The sequence below is a fragment of the Petromyzon marinus genome, chromosome 22 (genome assembly GCF_048934315.1).
Source record: "Petromyzon marinus isolate PM22_M1 ecotype Great Lakes invasive population chromosome 22, UKy_Petmar_22M1.pri1.0, whole genome shotgun sequence".
NCBI classification, from domain to species: Eukaryota; Metazoa; Chordata; class Hyperoartia; order Petromyzontiformes; family Petromyzontidae; genus Petromyzon; species Petromyzon marinus.
Genome location: NC_133688.1, coordinates 5,590,795 through 5,609,639, shown reverse-complemented (window position 1 = coordinate 5,609,639; position 18,845 = coordinate 5,590,795).

Sequence of the window (18,845 nt, the reverse complement as noted above, 5' to 3'; positions counted from 1 at the left end):
CAGAGATTACAGAAATTGTGGGAATGGTATTGAATCCAGAAACAGCCTCCTTACACCATATAGAGGATAATGCGCACAGAGCTTGGCTGTACAGAGCTAAAGACAATAGTTCTACGACACCCAGAGAGAGGGATGATGTAACCAGCGTTTCAGAGGGAAATAAAAATCACGTGAGCAGAAACACAGCACCACCAGCGAGGCAATGGCCCGCAGGCTGGGAGCGATCGCAGTGTGCAGGGACGCATATTTGCGAGAATCGCGGTGTGTGTAGACCAAGAGCAGAATCATGCCGGGTCCCAATGCCACGACACACGAGGGATCAAACACAATCGGCCCACTTCCGATCGATTCCCCCACCAGTTTTACCAGGAGAGAGCAGAGGCATGAGGAATAGGGAGACAGGCGTGAGCTTGGCTGAGACACAAAAAATGACACGGGCACGTGATGAATCAATCACATTGGTTGAGAGGGAGCTTTCAGTGAGAGTGGTGTCCGTGGAGCTGCAGGGAAATTATGGACCCGTTAAAAAAATTAAGGAGGCTGCGGTTGACAAGGTAAACCAGGAGGGTCCCAATGATTGGGAAACAATAAATGCGTCGGGCACCAGTTCTGATAATGTGGTGGAGAGCGCAAGTGTTGCTCCCGTAATTGACACACCTATCGAGCAGTGAAACATAACTGCATTAAAGTGTGATCCTACAGGAGATGATAACCAACCGCAGGGAGGGGAAGGAAAACCTGATTGTCTGGTAAATATAAATGCCATCCCTTGTGTCGCGGAAGTGCGTGAGTGTACTGTGGAAGAGGCAGATGAATGCAGACATCAGCCTTTGGATGTTAAATTGTGCTCGGGCACACTAAGGAGGGATGGAGATCAGAGTGTTGAAGTGGAGGAGAAGAATATCCGTGACGGATCGGGAATTGTGTTGAAACACAGCATACTCAAAAGCACGGAATCGAATCGTGACCCAGAATCGAATCGTGGCACGGAATCGAATCGTAGCGCAGAAGGGAATCGTGGCCCAGAGTCAAATCGACTCCCAGAGGCAGCAGATGTGCACAGGGCTGCGGAGAATACAAATGACCCCAACAGTCGAGTACGGAAACTCGTGGTGTATGTTGATCCTGGTTACGCACAGCATAACTTCACGCCACACAATCTCACATGGAAAGGGAGTGATAAAATAAATTACCGATACGAACCAGTGAGCCATGTTCATTAGGCCAAAGCCATCACGACGATGAGCCGGGACGATGATGTGATGATGTTGCATGGAAGGGTCATCGTTAACTCTAAGATACCTGGCCATGAGAGATATGATACACTCGTGACTAAAAGAGTCAGTCAGGTTATCAATGACTTGGTACAAGGTGGCAGAGAGGTAACATGAGAAAGTCAGAGAGACACCGTGGTTCTCGTTAACCTGCACTCCGCCATGGTTAACTTAACAATCCAAGAATTGGGTTTCGCAATCCGAGATCTGTACGAAGAAGAGAATACTCGACAGCAAATTCAATAGTTGATCCAAAGACTTGTTGCATTGCACCAGCGGCATCATCAGTGATCTTCTCCAAGGACAATTTCCTTCATATCTGGTAACTCCAACACTAAAAAATAATGTGATACCATTAGCATCCCTGGAAACAATCAGTACAACACAGGTACAAATTGACTATAAAATGGGTACAGCCACACCCATACATGGGGACTCCCAGACCTGGACAGGTGGGATTTTTGTTGAATTTCCCACTGGTCAAACCCGAAAATGTATTTCGATTGCGGACAGTATTGAACGTGGGTACATGGAATAACGACATCTCCTATAACATGTAGCCAGTTAAACAATTTCCCCTTGTTTTACCTTCCTTTTAGTATTTCTTTTCTTATTTCAAATGTAATCATAAGTTGTGACGTGCGCGCTTTGTAAGGAAAAATTACTTGAGTAATATTGATGATTCATGATGGAAAAGTACATAGATTCTTTGTTTTAAAAATGACCCGTGGCCAATTGACCACCGATCATTTTTAAAAGGGCGGAATGTTGTATCTAGGCACCTTTTCCATCTTAATATTAACAAGTAATTTTTCAATACATATAGATACATATTTCTATTGTTTCTTTTAATTTTAATAATGAATAAAAACACCAAACCAGGCCTCAGCATGGCATGTGGGGGTCATATTTACCTTGACCCACTAACACGATTTTGACGTTCAGAGCCCTCCCAGGGTCAGAGGGAGCAGATAGAGAGCAGAGCGCAGTGGATTGCAAAGGGCTGACGTAAACACAAAGCCAGGGTCACTGGGAGGTTGCGTTAGCCTAGATCTAGTTAAGTCAAAAAAAGCTAATTGGTTCTGCATTACTATTAAAGTAAATTAAAGTCGGAATTTAACGACAGAGTAGGCTAAAGTTATTGATCTTCACACCCACTTCAATTGAACCCTGCCACAAGCTACGTCAATGTAACCATCACCCGTCTATTAATTTAATATGAAATGTATTTCCATATTTTAATAATGTCTATACGACTTGACCCGAAGCCTATAACAATCAGGTTTTCCTAAGTCAACATAAATGCTCTAGCCTCCACCCATACGCAAATAATATGCAGGGTTAAAGTAAGAGTAGAGAGGAAAAGAAATGCAAGCGCACAGCAAAACTGCAACGTAAGCAAAGGGTGATGTTAAACCCAGGGTCGGAGAGAAAGACAAATCCCGACCGTCTTTGTATCCCTGCAGCGCGGGGTAGGAGTGTGTATACGCTTGGGGAAACACGAGTCAAACACCACAACGAGAAGCTGACTCAGACCTTGGATTAATACAGAATCATAACTATGGAACTCTGATGAAATGAAATGTTAACTTAAAACTTTTTAACCATTTCTTTGTGCGTCGGTGAAAGTCGGAGGGAATATCGGCCCTCCCTCAGGTTGTGCACCCAGACAGAGAGGCGCCTTCGAGACAATTTATAACATTTGATTGTTTTAATTGTGGGTTTTATGGTAGGAGTATGACAACGGAATATACCGTGGGTGATCCACACAAGGACACACACTGACACATGTACGGACACACACACGGACGCAGATACATACGGACAAACCCTGACACAGCAAAAATCGAAAGAAACCTCGCCTTGTGGGCAGGATTTTTGGGCATAAAAAGAGGATCCTGAGCATTGAAACCTCAGTTCGACTGGGGGGGGGGGTCGGCTCACCAGAGTTCGACCGGGGGGTCGACTCTCGGGAGACAGTTCGCCTCGGAGGAGCAACTCGGAAGAGTTCGACCCGGGGGGGGTCGGCTCACCAGAGTTCGACCGGGGGGGGTCGACTCTCGGGAGACAGTTCGACTCGGAGGGGTCGGAACTCGGGGAGTTCTACCAGGGGGATCGGAACTCGGGGAGTTCGAATCGGAGGAGGTCGGAACGCGGGGAGTTCGACCAGTGGGCCGGCTCAGGAGCAGTTCCAATCGGGAACGAGAGCAACAGGTCGCCAGCCGGCGAGCTGCAGAGCAGGAGGCGGCGAGCAGAAGCCAAAGTGGCCCCGTCGCTACCCACTGACGTTGGCAAGACTCGCAAGGTAGTGAGGCGTCACCTAGTGTGATTTCCAAGAGCTGAAAGACAGAGTATTGCTGAAAGATTATTCTACATTGAGTCCAGCTGCAGAGCGACCGACGCACCAAGCAAGAGCTTCTGCAAACCAGAGCAAGAGCACGTGCAACTTGAGTCATCCAGCAGTGGAGAAAAACCTGCTTTCAGCAAACCAGCAACGAGCACGTTCGAGTTCTCCACCCAGAGAGAGGGAGCGTGCCGATGCAGCTCATCCAACAGCGGAGAGAAACTGCTGTCAGCGAACCAGCACGAGCGTGATCGCGCAGCTCATCCAGCAGTGGAGAGAGGTGTCCACTGAGCAGAACTGAGAGCGATCAAGCAACTCTCCCCCGTGGACAGAGGCTGGCTGCTGCGTGGAGGAGGGCGGCGATTCGTATGATGCACTCCCACACACCTCACCGCTCTAAAGGGAGCGAGGCTACTTCTCCTACAAGCGATGCCAACTTCAGCATATGGCAACGCAAATAATTAATTCCAAACACTGACTATTCAAAACAATTCATATCACTCAAACATACACAGGTCCTTAACCAGAAGCGAACACTCAAGTCCGTGAACCATCTGGCTGTGGAAGCATCGATCGTGTGATAACAGTCCGTCATTTATAAGTATATTCATAATTTCCCTCTTTAATATTTTGTTTTGGACTGTACTTCTAATCGCATAAGTTACCAACCGATCCATCAATACGAATTAACCCTTGGCACCTTCGCCACGGAGCTACGCTCCCGGGGAGGAATCGTGCTAAACCGATTTTCTGATCATACATTCTTATTCACGAATTAATTAATTAATCTCCCGTGAGATAACACATTCCGCCGCATACCCTCACACTAAGCCATTTCGATAATCTTATAGTCTGTCCGGTGGATCTGTTGTTACATTCATGCCTTTGGAAATAATAACTGTTTGATTGTCTTTTTGATATGAATACCGTTGCATGTTAATCAGTCGCCTGTGATAATGTGCTGACTATTTCAAGCATAATGATCGTTCATATTATAATGTATAAGCTTTTGTGTAACATAGCATTTGCATATTCTGACTCTCTCTCTCACTAACAGCAATCACTTTATGCGGGGTCCATGTGTTATCAAAGTGAAATCGTACAGTCGTTGATGATACTGTCTTGATACCTTGTGGATACCGTTTTGAAGTTCCGAGATTGAGAGTCACATACATATTATAGTTAAGGTTTAATTAGAAAATAAATTGATTAATACAGAAGTGGTCGTGTGATTCTTTCCTGAAGTTTTTGCATAAGATCTGTATCCTGCGACGAGATATGAACTCGGGAACCTAAACTATAAACACACCAATCCACACTCATTAAACTAAAACGAACGATGTGAACATGGGACCTAAAATATGAACACTCGGGGAGTGTTAAAGCGAGAATCATTGTATTATGCTGATCAATAATACGAAGTTAGACAACGAGGCCGAATTGACACTAGCGTAACGGCACACGATTGATTGCGTTATCCTGATTGATAACCCAACCTCGTCAACGAGGCGGGGCCTGATTATCATAAAGGCTATCATTAACACAGCCACACCCACTCGTATAAATTAATACGATTACCTCTCTAATTAGCATAGTTACACGCATAAGTACCCAAAATTAGCATAATTTCGGATTAATTATGCAAATTTCGAATTTCATTTAATTTTTAATATTTTTCATCAATTTTCACACACCCACATATACAACAGAGGCCACATGGAGCCAACCATGGGCACCCGACTCTTGGCCCCCACATGCAGGGCATGGAAGCAAGAAGGGGGACTCGGATTATGACCTCCGTGTGGGTAGCGAAACCAGCCAGGTCTCAAAGAGGTCATCTTCGCGGGCACCATCTTCTGCCAGGAAGACCTGTGGAGATTCTTCGAAGAGACCCACAGGAAACCAAACAAGGTGATGGAGGCCTTGTCAGGATGGCGAGCCAGACGCCATAGAAGTCTCCCTCAGACGCATCCTAGGGGAGCTCCAGCAGGAAGGACAACAATCGAGAGACCTGGAGAGGTCCAGGGTAAGGAGCCTTCTCAGCAAGGTGACTGATTGGAACAGGCGGGCCACTCGCTCACAATGACACTGCGCATCGCCTCCCTGAACATGAATGGGTGCCGAGAGGCGCTGAGAAGATACTACACAGCGTCCCTTGCAAAGCAGCATAATGTCTCTGTGCTGTTCGTGCAGGAGACCCATCTCGCCATGGACGATGAGGTTGCCTGGAGGACGGAGTGGAAAATGGGAGCCTTTTTTCAGCCACTTCAGCAACACCTCCTCAGGAGTAGCAACCGTGCTGTCACCAAACTTCACTCCTGACACCGTCAGCCAGGTGGAGGTGATCAAGGGGAGGGTCCTGGACGTCCGGGCGCAGGTCGGCAACACCGCCATCCACCTCGTCAACGTGTACGCTCCCACCACTGACAGTGAGAGACCCGGGTTCCTGCAACTTCTGCGGAACCACCTCGGTGGCATTCCAGAGGACGAGTTTGTGGTCATGGGAGGTGACTACAACTGCACGCTGGATGCTCTCGACCGTACAGGGAAGGGTCACTGCAACGCCAAGCTCTGGGGAGAGCTCCAAGCCCTTCTGGACCCCTCCGATCTGGTGGACGTGTGGCAGCTTCACCACCCGAGGCGGCGAAACTTCACCTACACGAGGACAAGGGGCAATGAACCAGCTACCCAGTCCAGGATCGACCGCTTCTATATCTCCAGAAGTCTTATCTCGAGCATTCTGCCTGCTGACATCAGGGCTGCACCACTAACAGACCACAGCCTGATCCTGCTGGACCTTAGGCTGCGTGGAACACCAAGTGCTGCGGCCTACTGGCACTTCAACAACGCCCTGCTGGAGGACAGTACGTTCACCGACCTCTTTAGGAAATTCTGGGCAGGCATAGACGTTTTATCAGGAGAGAAGAGGTCACTATAAAATTCCCAGGTTATTGATATTATGTCCTCACTCTTTGTTTTATGAGTGGAGGAGGAGGAAGAAGAAGGTGAGGGGGAGGAAGAAAAAGGAGGCGCTGCAGCTGTTGACTGTCTTGACAGCGAATCTGATCGCGGGCTTCATGGCTCACCTAGCGAAACAGACAGAGTAGCTGCAGGTGCAGGAGCAGCTGCAGGTCCAGCAGCTGCAGAAGGTTCAGCCAGCACAGCTGGTGCAGGAGGTGGTCAACTGCCTGGGGACCTGTTTCTCGCGCGGTTCAGAGACTCTGTTCTGGTGAGCCACGCGGAGGAGCGCGTGGAGCACCGAGGGCCCCGCCGGCTGCTCGTGGACGTGGCCTGGGAGGTCCTCCGTGACGTCTTCGCGAGCTGGGGCCGCGTGGTGGTCCTGGTGGTGCTCTGCTCGCTCCTCCCTCGCGAAGAGGCTGGTGGACTGCGTACGTCTGAGTGACGCGGAGAAGACGGCGGCAGTGACGGACGTGGTGGCCGCCCTGCTGGTGAACGCGTGCTGGGCCTGGTTCGTCGAGCAGGGAGGCTGGGAGGGCTTCCTGCGAGAATTCGGGCTGGGGACGCCCACCTAGGAGAGGGGCCGCGGATGCCGAGCTCCGATGGTTGGCGACGGTGGAGACAAAAAGAGAGGAGAGAGCGAGAACATCGCAGTTGGGAAAGGAAGAAACAATCCGTACGGAGGAGACGGCGCGACCGCACCCTCACCCCAACCGAGACGCGCGTCGGAGAACCCTCATGTCATTGTTGTTGAATCCGTAGTACAGGCTTTGTTTGGGTAAGATCGCGTGAATATATTAATTTTGTGTCGTTAAACCCGCCACCACCCGACATGGCCATCACCACACAGAGACCCACAGACTCACCACACAGAGACCCACAGACTCACCACACTGACACCCACAGACTCAGCCCCTTTACCGTATTCACCTGATTAAGAGACTCAGTTTTTTCTATGTTCTTGTTACAACAAAGTTTGGTTTGCGTCCTATAATCCGGTAATAGGAAAGATCAGATTTATTTAACTCACCGGTTTTGGGGTGCGTCTTACTTTACCCACTAAGCCATTCATTGCTGTTGTTTGTGTTATATTTTAAATACAACACGTTTACGTTTATGGGACCTCTTTGGCCCAGAATTAAAAAGACAGAATAAGGACACCCTGCAAGCCTCGCAGAGTGCCCTGCTAATGTGGAAGAGGCGTGCGGTAGCATTCCACCTGCCACGGCCCCTGGGGGAGGCCACATGGAGCCAACCATGGGCCCCCGACTCTTGGCCCCCACATGCAGGGCATGGAAGCAAGAAGGGGGACTCGGATGATGACCTCCGTGTGGGTAGCGAAACCAACCAGGTCTCAAAGAGGTCATCTTCGCGGGCACCCATCTTCTGCCAGGAAGACCTGTGGAGATTCTTCAAAGAGACCCCCAGGAAACCAAACAAGGTGATGGAGGCCTTGACAAGATGGCGAGCCAGACGCCATAGAGGTCTCCCTCTGACGCATCCTCACAGAGCTCCAGCAGGAAGGAAAACAATCGAGAGACCTGGAGACGTCCAGGGTAAGGAGCCTCCTCAGCAAGGTGACTCATTGGAACAGGCGGGCGACTCACTCACAATGACGTTGCGCAACGCCTCCCTGAACATGAATGGGTGCAGAGGGGCGCTGAGAATATACTACGTAGGATACCTTGCAAAGCAGCATAAGGTCTCCGTGCTGTTCGTGCAGGAGACCCATCTCGCCATGGACAATGACGTTGCCTGGAGGACGGAGTGGAGAGCGAAGCCCTTCATCAGCCACTTCAGCAACACCTCCTCAGGAGTAGCAACCGTGCTGTCACCAAACTTTTCCCCCGACACCGTCAGCCAGGTGGAGGTGATCAAGGGGAGGATCCTGGACCTCACGGTGCAGGTCGGCGTCACCGCCATCCACCTCGTCAACGTGTACGCTCCCACCACTGACAGTGAGAGACCCGGGTTCCTGCAACTTCTGCGGAACCACCTCGGTGGCATTCCAGGGGACGAGTTTGTGGTCACGGGAGGTGACTACAACTGCACGCTGGATGCTCTCGACCACACAGGGAAGGGGCACTGCAACGCCAATCTCCGGGGAGAGCTCCAAGCCCTTCTGGACGCCTCCGATCTGGTGGACGTGTGGCGGCTTCACCACCCTAGGCGGTGAAGCTTCACCTTCACGCGGATACGGGGCAATGAACCAGCTACACAGTCCAGGATCGACCGTTTCTACATCTCCAGAAGTCTTGTCTCGAGCATTCTGACTGCTGACATCAGGGCTGCACCACTAACAGACCACAGCCTGATCCTGCTGGACCTTAGGCTGCGTGGAACACCAAGTGCTGCGGCCTACTGGCACTTCAACAACGCCCTGCTGGAGGACAGTACGTTCACCGACCTCTTTAGGAAATTCTGGGCAGGCATAGACGTTTTATCAGGAGAGAAGAGGTCACTATAAAATTCCCAGGTTATTGATATTATGTCCTCACTCTTTGTTTTATGAGTGGAGGAGGAGGAAGAAGAAGGTGAGGGGGAGGAAGAAAAAGGAGGCGCTGCAGCTGTTGACTGTCTTGACAGCGAATCTGATCGCGGGCTTCATGGCTCACCTAGCGAAACAGACAGAGTAGCTGCAGGTGCAGGAGCAGCTGCAGGTCCAGCAGCTGCAGAAGGTTCAGCCAGCACAGCTGGTGCAGGAGGTGGTCAACTGCCTGGGGACCTGTTTCTCGCGCGGTTCAGAGACTCTGTTCTGGTGAGCCACGCGGAGGAGCGCGTGGAGCACCGAGGGCCCCGCCGGCTGCTCGTGGACGTGGCCTGGGAGGTCCTCCGTGACGTCTTCGCGAGCTGGGGCCGCGTGGTGGTCCTGGTGGTGCTCTGCTCGCTCCTCCCTCGCGAAGAGGCTGGTGGACTGCGTACGTCTGAGTGACGCGGAGAAGACGGCGGCAGTGACGGACGTGGTGGCCGCCCTGCTGGTGAACGCGTGCTGGGCCTGGTTCGTCGAGCAGGGAGGCTGGGAGGGCTTCCTGCGAGAATTCGGGCTGGGGACGCCCACCTAGGAGAGGGGCCGCGGATGCCGAGCTCCGATGGTTGGCGACGGTGGAGACAAAAAGAGAGGAGAGAGCGAGAACATCGCAGTTGGGAAAGGAAGAAACAATCCGTACGGAGGAGACGGCGCGACCGCACCCTCACCCCAACCGAGACGCGCGTCGGAGAACCCTCATGTCATTGTTGTTGAATCCGTAGTACAGGCTTTGTTTGGGTAAGATCGCGTGAATATATTAATTTTGTGTCGTTAAACCCGCCACCACCCGACATGGCCATCACCACACAGAGACCCACAGACTCACCACACAGAGACCCACAGACTCACCACACTGACACCCACAGACTCAGCCCCTTTACGTATTCACCTGATTAAGAGACTCAGTTTTTTCTATGTTCTTGTTACAACAAAGTTTGGTTTGCGTCCTATAATCCGGTAATAGGAAAGATCAGATTTATTTAACTCACCGGTTTTGGGGTGCGTCTTACTTTACCCACTAAGCCATTCATTGCTGTTGTTTGTGTTATATTTTAAATACAACACGTTTACGTTTATGGGACCTCTTTGGCCCAGAATTAAAAAGACAGAATAAGGACACCCTGCAAGCCTCGCAGAGTGCCCTGCTAATGTGGAAGAGGCGTGCGGTAGCATTCCACCTGCCACGGCCCCTGGGGGAGGCCACATGGAGCCAACCATGGGCCCCCGACTCTTGGCCCCCACATGCAGGGCATGGAAGCAAGAAGGGGGACTCGGATGATGACCTCCGTGTGGGTAGCGAAACCAACCAGGTCTCAAAGAGGTCATCTTCGCGGGCACCCATCTTCTGCCAGGAAGACCTGTGGAGATTCTTCAAAGAGACCCCCAGGAAACCAAACAAGGTGATGGAGGCCTTGACAAGATGGCGAGCCAGACGCCATAGAGGTCTCCCTCTGACGCATCCTCACAGAGCTCCAGCAGGAAGGAAAACAATCGAGAGACCTGGAGACGTCCAGGGTAAGGAGCCTCCTCAGCAAGGTGACTCATTGGAACAGGCGGGCGACTCACTCACAATGACGTTGCGCAACGCCTCCCTGAACATGAATGGGTGCAGAGGGGCGCTGAGAATATACTACGTAGGATACCTTGCAAAGCAGCATAAGGTCTCCGTGCTGTTCGTGCAGGAGACCCATCTCGCCATGGACAATGACGTTGCCTGGAGGACGGAGTGGAGAGCGAAGCCCTTCATCAGCCACTTCAGCAACACCTCCTCAGGAGTAGCAACCGTGCTGTCACCAAACTTTTCCCCCGACACCGTCAGCCAGGTGGAGGTGATCAAGGGGAGGATCCTGGACCTCACGGTGCAGGTCGGCGTCACCGCCATCCACCTCGTCAACGTGTACGCTCCCACCACTGACAGTGAGAGACCCGGGTTCCTGCAACTTCTGCGGAACCACCTCGGTGGCATTCCAGGGGACGAGTTTGTGGTCACGGGAGGTGACTACAACTGCACGCTGGATGCTCTCGACCACACAGGGAAGGGGCACTGCAACGCCAATCTCCGGGGAGAGCTCCAAGCCCTTCTGGACGCCTCCGATCTGGTGGACGTGTGGCGGCTTCACCACCCTAGGCGGTGAAGCTTCACCTTCACGCGGATACGGGGCAATGAACCAGCTACACAGTCCAGGATCGACCGTTTCTACATCTCCAGAAGTCTTGTCTCGAGCATTCTGACTGCTGACATCAGGGGCTGCATCACTAACAGACCACAGCCTGATCCTGCTGGACCTCAGGCTGCGTGGAACACCAAGTGGTGAGGCCTACTGGCACTTCAACAACGCCCTGCTGGAGGACAGTACTTTCACCGAGCTCTTTAGGAAATTCTGGGCAGGCATAGACGTTTTATCAGGAAAGAAGAGGTCACTATAAAATTCCCGGGTTATTGATATTATGTCCTCACTCTTTGTTTTGAAAGTGGAGGAGGAGGGGGAGGAGGAGGAGGAAGGGGAGGAGGAAAACGAGGGGGAGGAGGAAGGTGAGGAAAAGAAGGAGGCGCTGCAGCTGTTGAGCGTCTTGATAGCGAATCTGATCGCCGGCTACATGGCTCACATGGCGACACAGACGGAGTAGATGTAGGTGCAGGAGTAGCTGCAGGTGCAGGAGCAGCTGCAGCTCCAGCAGCTGCAGAAGGTTCAGCCAGCACAGCTGGCGCAGGAGGTGGTCAACTGCCTGGGAGACCTGTTCCTCGCGCGGTTCAGAAACTCCGTTCTGGTGAGCCACGCGGAGGAGCGGGTGGAGCACCGAGGGCCCCGCCGGCTGCTCGTGGACGTGGCCAGGGAAGTCCTCCACGACGGCTCTGCGAGCCGGAGCCGCGTGGTGGTCCTGGTGGTGCTCTGCTCGCTCCTCCCTCGCAAAGAGGCTGGTCGACTGCATACGTCTGCGCGACGTGGAGAAGACGGCGGCCGTGATGGACGCGGTGGACGCCCTGCTGGTGAACGCGTGCGGGGCCTGGCTCGTCGAGCAGGGAGGCTAGGAGGGCTTCCTGCGAGCATTCGGGCTGGGGACGCCCACTTAGGAGAGGGGCTGCGGATGCGGTGTGTTAAAGTGTAGGTACTACTTCCTCTTCATCTGCCCAGTGTGGAAGAGTAGACCAAAACATCGAGTAAAGGGGTTCTCTAGAACTCCGTCTTGTAGAAATTCTTCCTGTCACCAGAGGTATGAGAAAGCAATTGCGGAATTGTGCCACCACTCCACAATAAACATTTTTTGACAGAGTATTCAAAGAATGCTGCTGCCCACGATACAGGTTGCTGCTTATGTATTTGACATGGGGGGTGTTTGGAGGCGGCTAAGTGACCCAGAGGTCATAGCACTGACCAGGCACTACGGAGTACTTGGGTTTGAATCCACACCGCCTGTGATCAAAGCAGGTTCTCAATTCTAGCGAGCTAATGATCTCAGCCCAGTCGTCATTGACAGCACAAAATAAACCATTACATGGCTGCAATGTGGTTCTGCACTTAATTTGGATAAATTTCATCGAAAAGAACGTTGTTATGACCAACGTTACTCCTACTTAAAGGACAGGTGGGAGGGTGCTGCTCTTTACTGTGGACCAGAGGGCGTTTGAAGGGTAATTAGAAGTAGCTCTGTGATATCAGCTTCAGTGAGCCATTCTCTAACACAAGGCCTGCAATGGTCTGCTAGAGACACGAATTAATAATTGGTTCCAGGGCAGGATGGCGACAGCCCAACCCAGGTTAAAATTTGGGAAAAATAAGAAAATGCAGGTTGATGAATAAAATGCGTTGCAGTTTTATTACCACTGCAGTGGCTTTTCGGCATGGAGCACGGAGGTAGGGTAGATGTGAAGTTTCACGTCATTGTGTACCCCATGCTGTTTAACGACCCAGTAAAGACTCGGAGTGAATGTACATCCACTGTCGTTACTATCCACGTACAAATACAGAACACATACAGTGCATGGAATTGTCCATGTCTCTGACAAGCTCGGAGGAACACTCCTGAAGCCGGTGCCTCGGATGCTTCCACTGCTGCAGTCGGTCGGTGCCGAGGGCGACACATTCACTGTGGAGCAGGTGTTCCACTACGTGGAACAGTACATCAAGCGGAGGCGACTTTACGATGAAGAGAGGCAGTACCTGGTGAGGTGTGGCGGGGGACCCCCTGGGGGAGGTGTTTGGTGTGGAGGGATTCTCACTCAGAGATCTCAGACACTCAGTATTAGCGCTGCTCATGAAGATATTCTCCGTAGTGACAGCCGACAACAGGCGAGCAGGTGCCAGCGTCAACACCACCTCCACCACTGCCTCTCCTTCTTACACTCCAGCCGGTAGCGGTGGTGGTGTGGGTGGTGGTGATGGTGTGGGTGGTGGTGTTGTGGGTGGGTGCGTGGTGTGGGTGGTGGTGGTGGTGTGGTTGGTGGTGGTGGTGTGGGTGGTGGTGATGTAGGTAGTGGTGGCATGGGTGGTTGTGGCCTGGGTAGTGCTGCTGGTAGTGTGGTTGGTGGTGTTGGTGGTGCGGGTGGCGTTGGTGTGGGTGGTGGTGTGGGTGGTGGTGGTGTTGTGGGTGGTGGTGTTGTTGTGGGTGGTGCTGGTGGTGTGGGTGGTTTTGGTGCGGGTGTTGGTATAGGTGGTGGTGGCATGGGTGGTGGTGCTGCAAGTGTGGTTGGTGGTGTTGGTGGTGTGGGTGGTGTTGGTGTGGCTGATGGTGGTGGTCTTGTGGGTGGGTGCGTGGTGTTGTGGGTGGTGGTGTTGTGGGTGGTGGTTGTGGTGTGGGTAGTGGTGGTGTTGTGGGTGGGTGCGTGGTGTGCCAGTGTGAGCCGCGTAGCTGCACGTTGGTTCACGGCGACGGCGGCCACCTTGCCACGTGCCGCCGCTGCATCTTCGAGTTGCAGCGGCGCGGCATGGCCTGTCCACTGTACCGCAGTGAGATTCACTCTGTGGTGCACACATTCTTGGCCTGATTGAATATACACACACACACAACAACCGCCATTCGCCACTAAGTGGCGGTGACATCATAACGACGCTTGTGCCAGGCTATGTGCACTTTTAAGCCAAGTGAAGTGTCGAACTCCCGCTGGCAGGAGGTCACGGGGCAGACCCAACAGGTGCCACGGGTCGACCGACTGAGACGAGTGGCTGATGCACCACCTGTGCCCCCTACTGTGCCAATTTACTGGGCTTATTGGTGTGTAAGAAACACTCTGGTTCTGTCGGTAAAGAAAAAAAACCCATAGTTGTTGTCAGGTGTGCAGTGATCCTGGCACTCTTCCTGCCTCGCCTGACCGAGCGACAGGAGGAGCTGGCCGACGTCTGTCAAGTTTGTTTTGTCTCTATGGACGAGGGCAAATCCCGCGGTTGCATCAACAACGATGGCTACGACAACCAAGAACACAAATATATCCCTGTGAGGCTCACAAAGACAGACACTCATAGACACACTCATTGAGACACCCATTGAGACACCCATAGATACACCCATAACGACCCACAACTACATCCCTGTGAGACTCACAGACACCCATAGAGATCTACAGATACCCATTGAGACTCAAAGAGGCACCAATAGAGACCCACAGCTACATCCAAGTGAGACGCACAGACACAGAGACACCCACAGAGACCCACAACTATATCCCTGTGAGACTCGCACATACAGACACACACACACTACTGCTACTACTAACCACTACTACCACTGCTGCTCCTACCACTAAGCGTTAAACATTCACATCGTGATTGTGACTGACTGGCTTGTGGCGGCGCTGCTGCCTCATCTGCTCCATTTTATATTCCCCAGGAGCAGCTCCAATACCACTTCGAGGTGCGAGAGAATAATTTGGCGAGGAAGGGCAGGGAGTAGTGCTGCGGTGTGTGGACCACAAGATGGGATTCCTGGTGGCTGTGAAGATGCTGGCACTGCCCATCAAGTGGGTTGTTGCAGGGGTGATGGGGATGGTGGTGGTGGTGTGGGTGGGTGGTGGTGTTTTGGTGTGGTTGGAAATGGTGTGGGTGGTGGTGGTCTTAACAAAGCGGCCGCAGTCGTAATAATTATAAATGAAGAAAATAATAGATAATGGAAGTAAATACATGGTTACAAAATAATGAGTAAAATAGTAAAAAATAATAATAACCTCCGTAAAACTACTATGACCCCCAAACACCCATAGAGATCCATAGACACACGTAGAAACCCACAGAGACCCACAGAGACCCAGAGACCCACAGACTTGCTGTGTGCACGCAGCCCTACCAAGATGGAGATGCAGAGGATGGAGCTGAAGGTGATCACGGAGCTGCAGGGGAGGGCAGTGCTGAGCTGCACGGCGTCATCCGCGTCCTGCACTCGTTCCACTTCCGCGGACACAACTGCCTCGTGCTGCAGCTGTTGAAGTACGCATCATCACCATTGTTATTATCGTCATCATTATCGTCATTATCACTATCGTCATCATCACCATCGTCATCGTGATTATCACCATCGTCATTGTCATCATTATCGTCATTATCATCATCGTCATCATCATCTTCATTACCGTCATCATCGCTATCGTCGTCGTTGCTGCTGCTGCCGCCGCCGGGATTGCCTCTACGACTTGAGCAAGCGAGCGGTGATCTGGCGCATCAACGACGCCGCGTTGAGGTCATACACCAGTGGAATCGTCCGCTTCCTGGCCCAGACCAAGTCCCGCGGCATCGTCCACGCGGTCATCAAAGCCGGTGATAGCGGAGGGCACTCTGGGGGCGCGCACGCTCCCCACGACGCACTCGCGCTCGCTCCTGTTGTAGCGGTGGTGTGTAGTAAACATCGCCCAATGGGGGAGACAAAGGCGGCCGGCCGTGGTACTGGCCACCCACTCCCTCTGTGTGTGCCACATTGTCAGCTTGCATAGGCAGTGCTGCTACTAGCTACTTCTAACAGCACTTGGCCCTACAGCCTGCTAGCGGCTACACGAGGGGACCTTTGTAATTGTCGTTGTTCGTGGGTCGATCCACTGCTGGCTGACCGCTCTCAGGGCAGCCTCTGAGCGTGACCTCCCCTTGCCTCCCCGTGTGCGTCCAGGACAACGTGATGCTCTCTCAGGCCGGCCACATGAGAGTCACCGATATTGGTTGCAGCTTCTATGTTTGTCAATCAATGTGAGTGGCCACCCACCCATCGACCGACCCACCCACCCACCGACCCACACACCGACCGACCAACCCACCCACCGACCCAAACCGACCCACCCACCCACACCGACCCACCCATCCACCCACTGACCCAAACCGACCCACCCACCCAAACCGACCCACCCACCCAAACCGACCCACACACCCACCCACCGACCCATGCCGCCCTGACTGCACGACACGTGATGCTGCTTGCGCGCAATGCCCGGCGACGGCACCACGGGCACGCGCTGCGCCACTCTGCCCGACACAGCGCCCGCGGCGCTCCGAACGGCGCCGGTGACGCGGTCCGGCAACCCGCACCGGCTCCCGGGACGCAGGGAGCTGCTGTCGCGACTGCGGCCCTGACTGCGCGGTAGGTCTCTCCAGATTTCATCTTGGGCAGGCATAGACGTTTATAAGGAGAGAAGAATTCTGGCCAAAGCGCTATTCTCCAAGATGAAGACTGTATTGGCTCAGGTGGTGGGCAGTGACCAGGCCCACACGGTCCCAGTGAGAACAATTCATGATGGCGTCTTCCTCGTCAGAGACCTCAGCACCCTCTTCGAGAGAAAGGGGGCTCCCACTCGCGCTTCTCTCCCTCGACCAAGAGAAGGCGTTTGACCACGGGTACCTAATGGGACCACCGAGGGCGTTTGGTTTTGGGACCAGCTTCCTGGGACTGAACCGCCTGCTCTACACTGAAGTCCAGTGTCTAATCAAAGTCAACGGTACGCTCACTGCCCCTGTCAGCTTCAGAAGAGGTGTACGACAGGGTCGTCCCATGTCAGAGCAGCTGTATACCCTCGTTGTGGGGAAACATACTAATTAACTGATTACTAACGTAGTATATAATTACAATAATACACATTACACCTAATTACTAATCTACAACTTATTACTGATCATAACATTTGACTGATTACTAATCTATTATATAATTAAAATACCCCCCCACTCCGCCTCAAATCACTGCACCTGAATGAGTTAAATGATGTCACCCTGCTGCTCTATTTAAGACCGCGAGTGAGTGAGGGCTTCACCATTCTGGCGAATTGCCCGATGATGCTGGATGTAATTACCAGCGAAACGTCATACTAAAAAATTGTAAATGTTGTGGATTCACTCTTCAACACACCAGTGGGCTAAAGTAGTGAACTATTTTGTCTTTTGTCAACATGACACTTTTTTACTGATTGGCCGTGTCGGGTGGTGGAGGGTTACGACACATTTATTAATAACGCGATCTAACCCAAACACGTTTATTATGAATAATATTGGTCGCGAAAGCCTACGTGTTAAACTGACTAACCTCTATGGGGAGGATACTTTTCTTAAAACCAGAAAGTTGGAGAAGCTCCGCATCAAGCGGATGGAATTGATATCTTCACTGACGTTCCTCAAAAGGTGCAGAGATTCGAAGTTAATACCAAACGCAGTTAAAATAACACATCACAAAGTCTGCTAAAGCTAACCAAATACTACACAAAGCTAGCAAATGATTATTAATAGAGAGAATACAGCACAACAGGAGTGAATTATCTTACATTTCAGAATCTCTAAGGCAGTTGCACTTAGATATAAGCAAGAAGATCAATGCATTATTGGAATATAATCGAGACCATAACACAACAATCGGCTGATAATGTGTTTAATCTAACCAAAACTAGCCAAATGAATAAATTATCTAGACTTCATAATAAACAAATACCCACTAAAAACGAACAATTTAAAAACAAACCCGTAATGAACTTGACTAACACTGTTTTAACCAGTGACATGATCTCTGTCCTTTCTAAAGGCCTTAACTTTGCCGTTACCCCACGCACAATTCCAGTGGATGAGATAATTGCTGAGGTAGAATCAGCAGTTAGACTCCTTCCACATAATGAGGCAGAGATGACTAGACACGAGGTTGCCAAAATAATTGAAAATAGCAAAGTACCAAAAATAAATATTAGCTCGAACGAAGCAAAAGCCTTAAGAGAGATTCATTTAAAAAAAGATTTTAAAATCCTGGCAGCTGATGAAGGCCGCACTACTGTGGTGATGCCACGAGCCAATTATGATAATAAAATTAAAGATTTACTAGAGAAAAGTACCCACATTAAAATTAAACGAGATCCTATTAATACTTTAGAACGTCAGACTACTGCAATAATTGCAAATTCATTAATCCCTAAGAATGAGCAATACCGAATAATTCCAAGGGCCTCAAAACCATCTAGACTGTATGGGCTACCAAAGATTCATGAAATCGGCATCCCATTACGACCCATAGTCAGTACAATTCGCTCTGCCACATATAAATTAGCAAAACATATAACTAAACAATTACATCCCTACATCGGGAGGACATCTTCATACATAAGAAATTCAGAACATCTTGTGAATGTGAATAAAGATATTAAACTTTACCCTAATGATATTCTGGTGAGTTTTGATGTGATTTCTCTATTCACTAAGGTTCCAGTGAACGAGTCACTTAAATTACTTGATACACTAGTAAAGAATACAGGTTTACCAAAATATATTCTGAAACTGGCTCATCATTGTTTAAATAACAC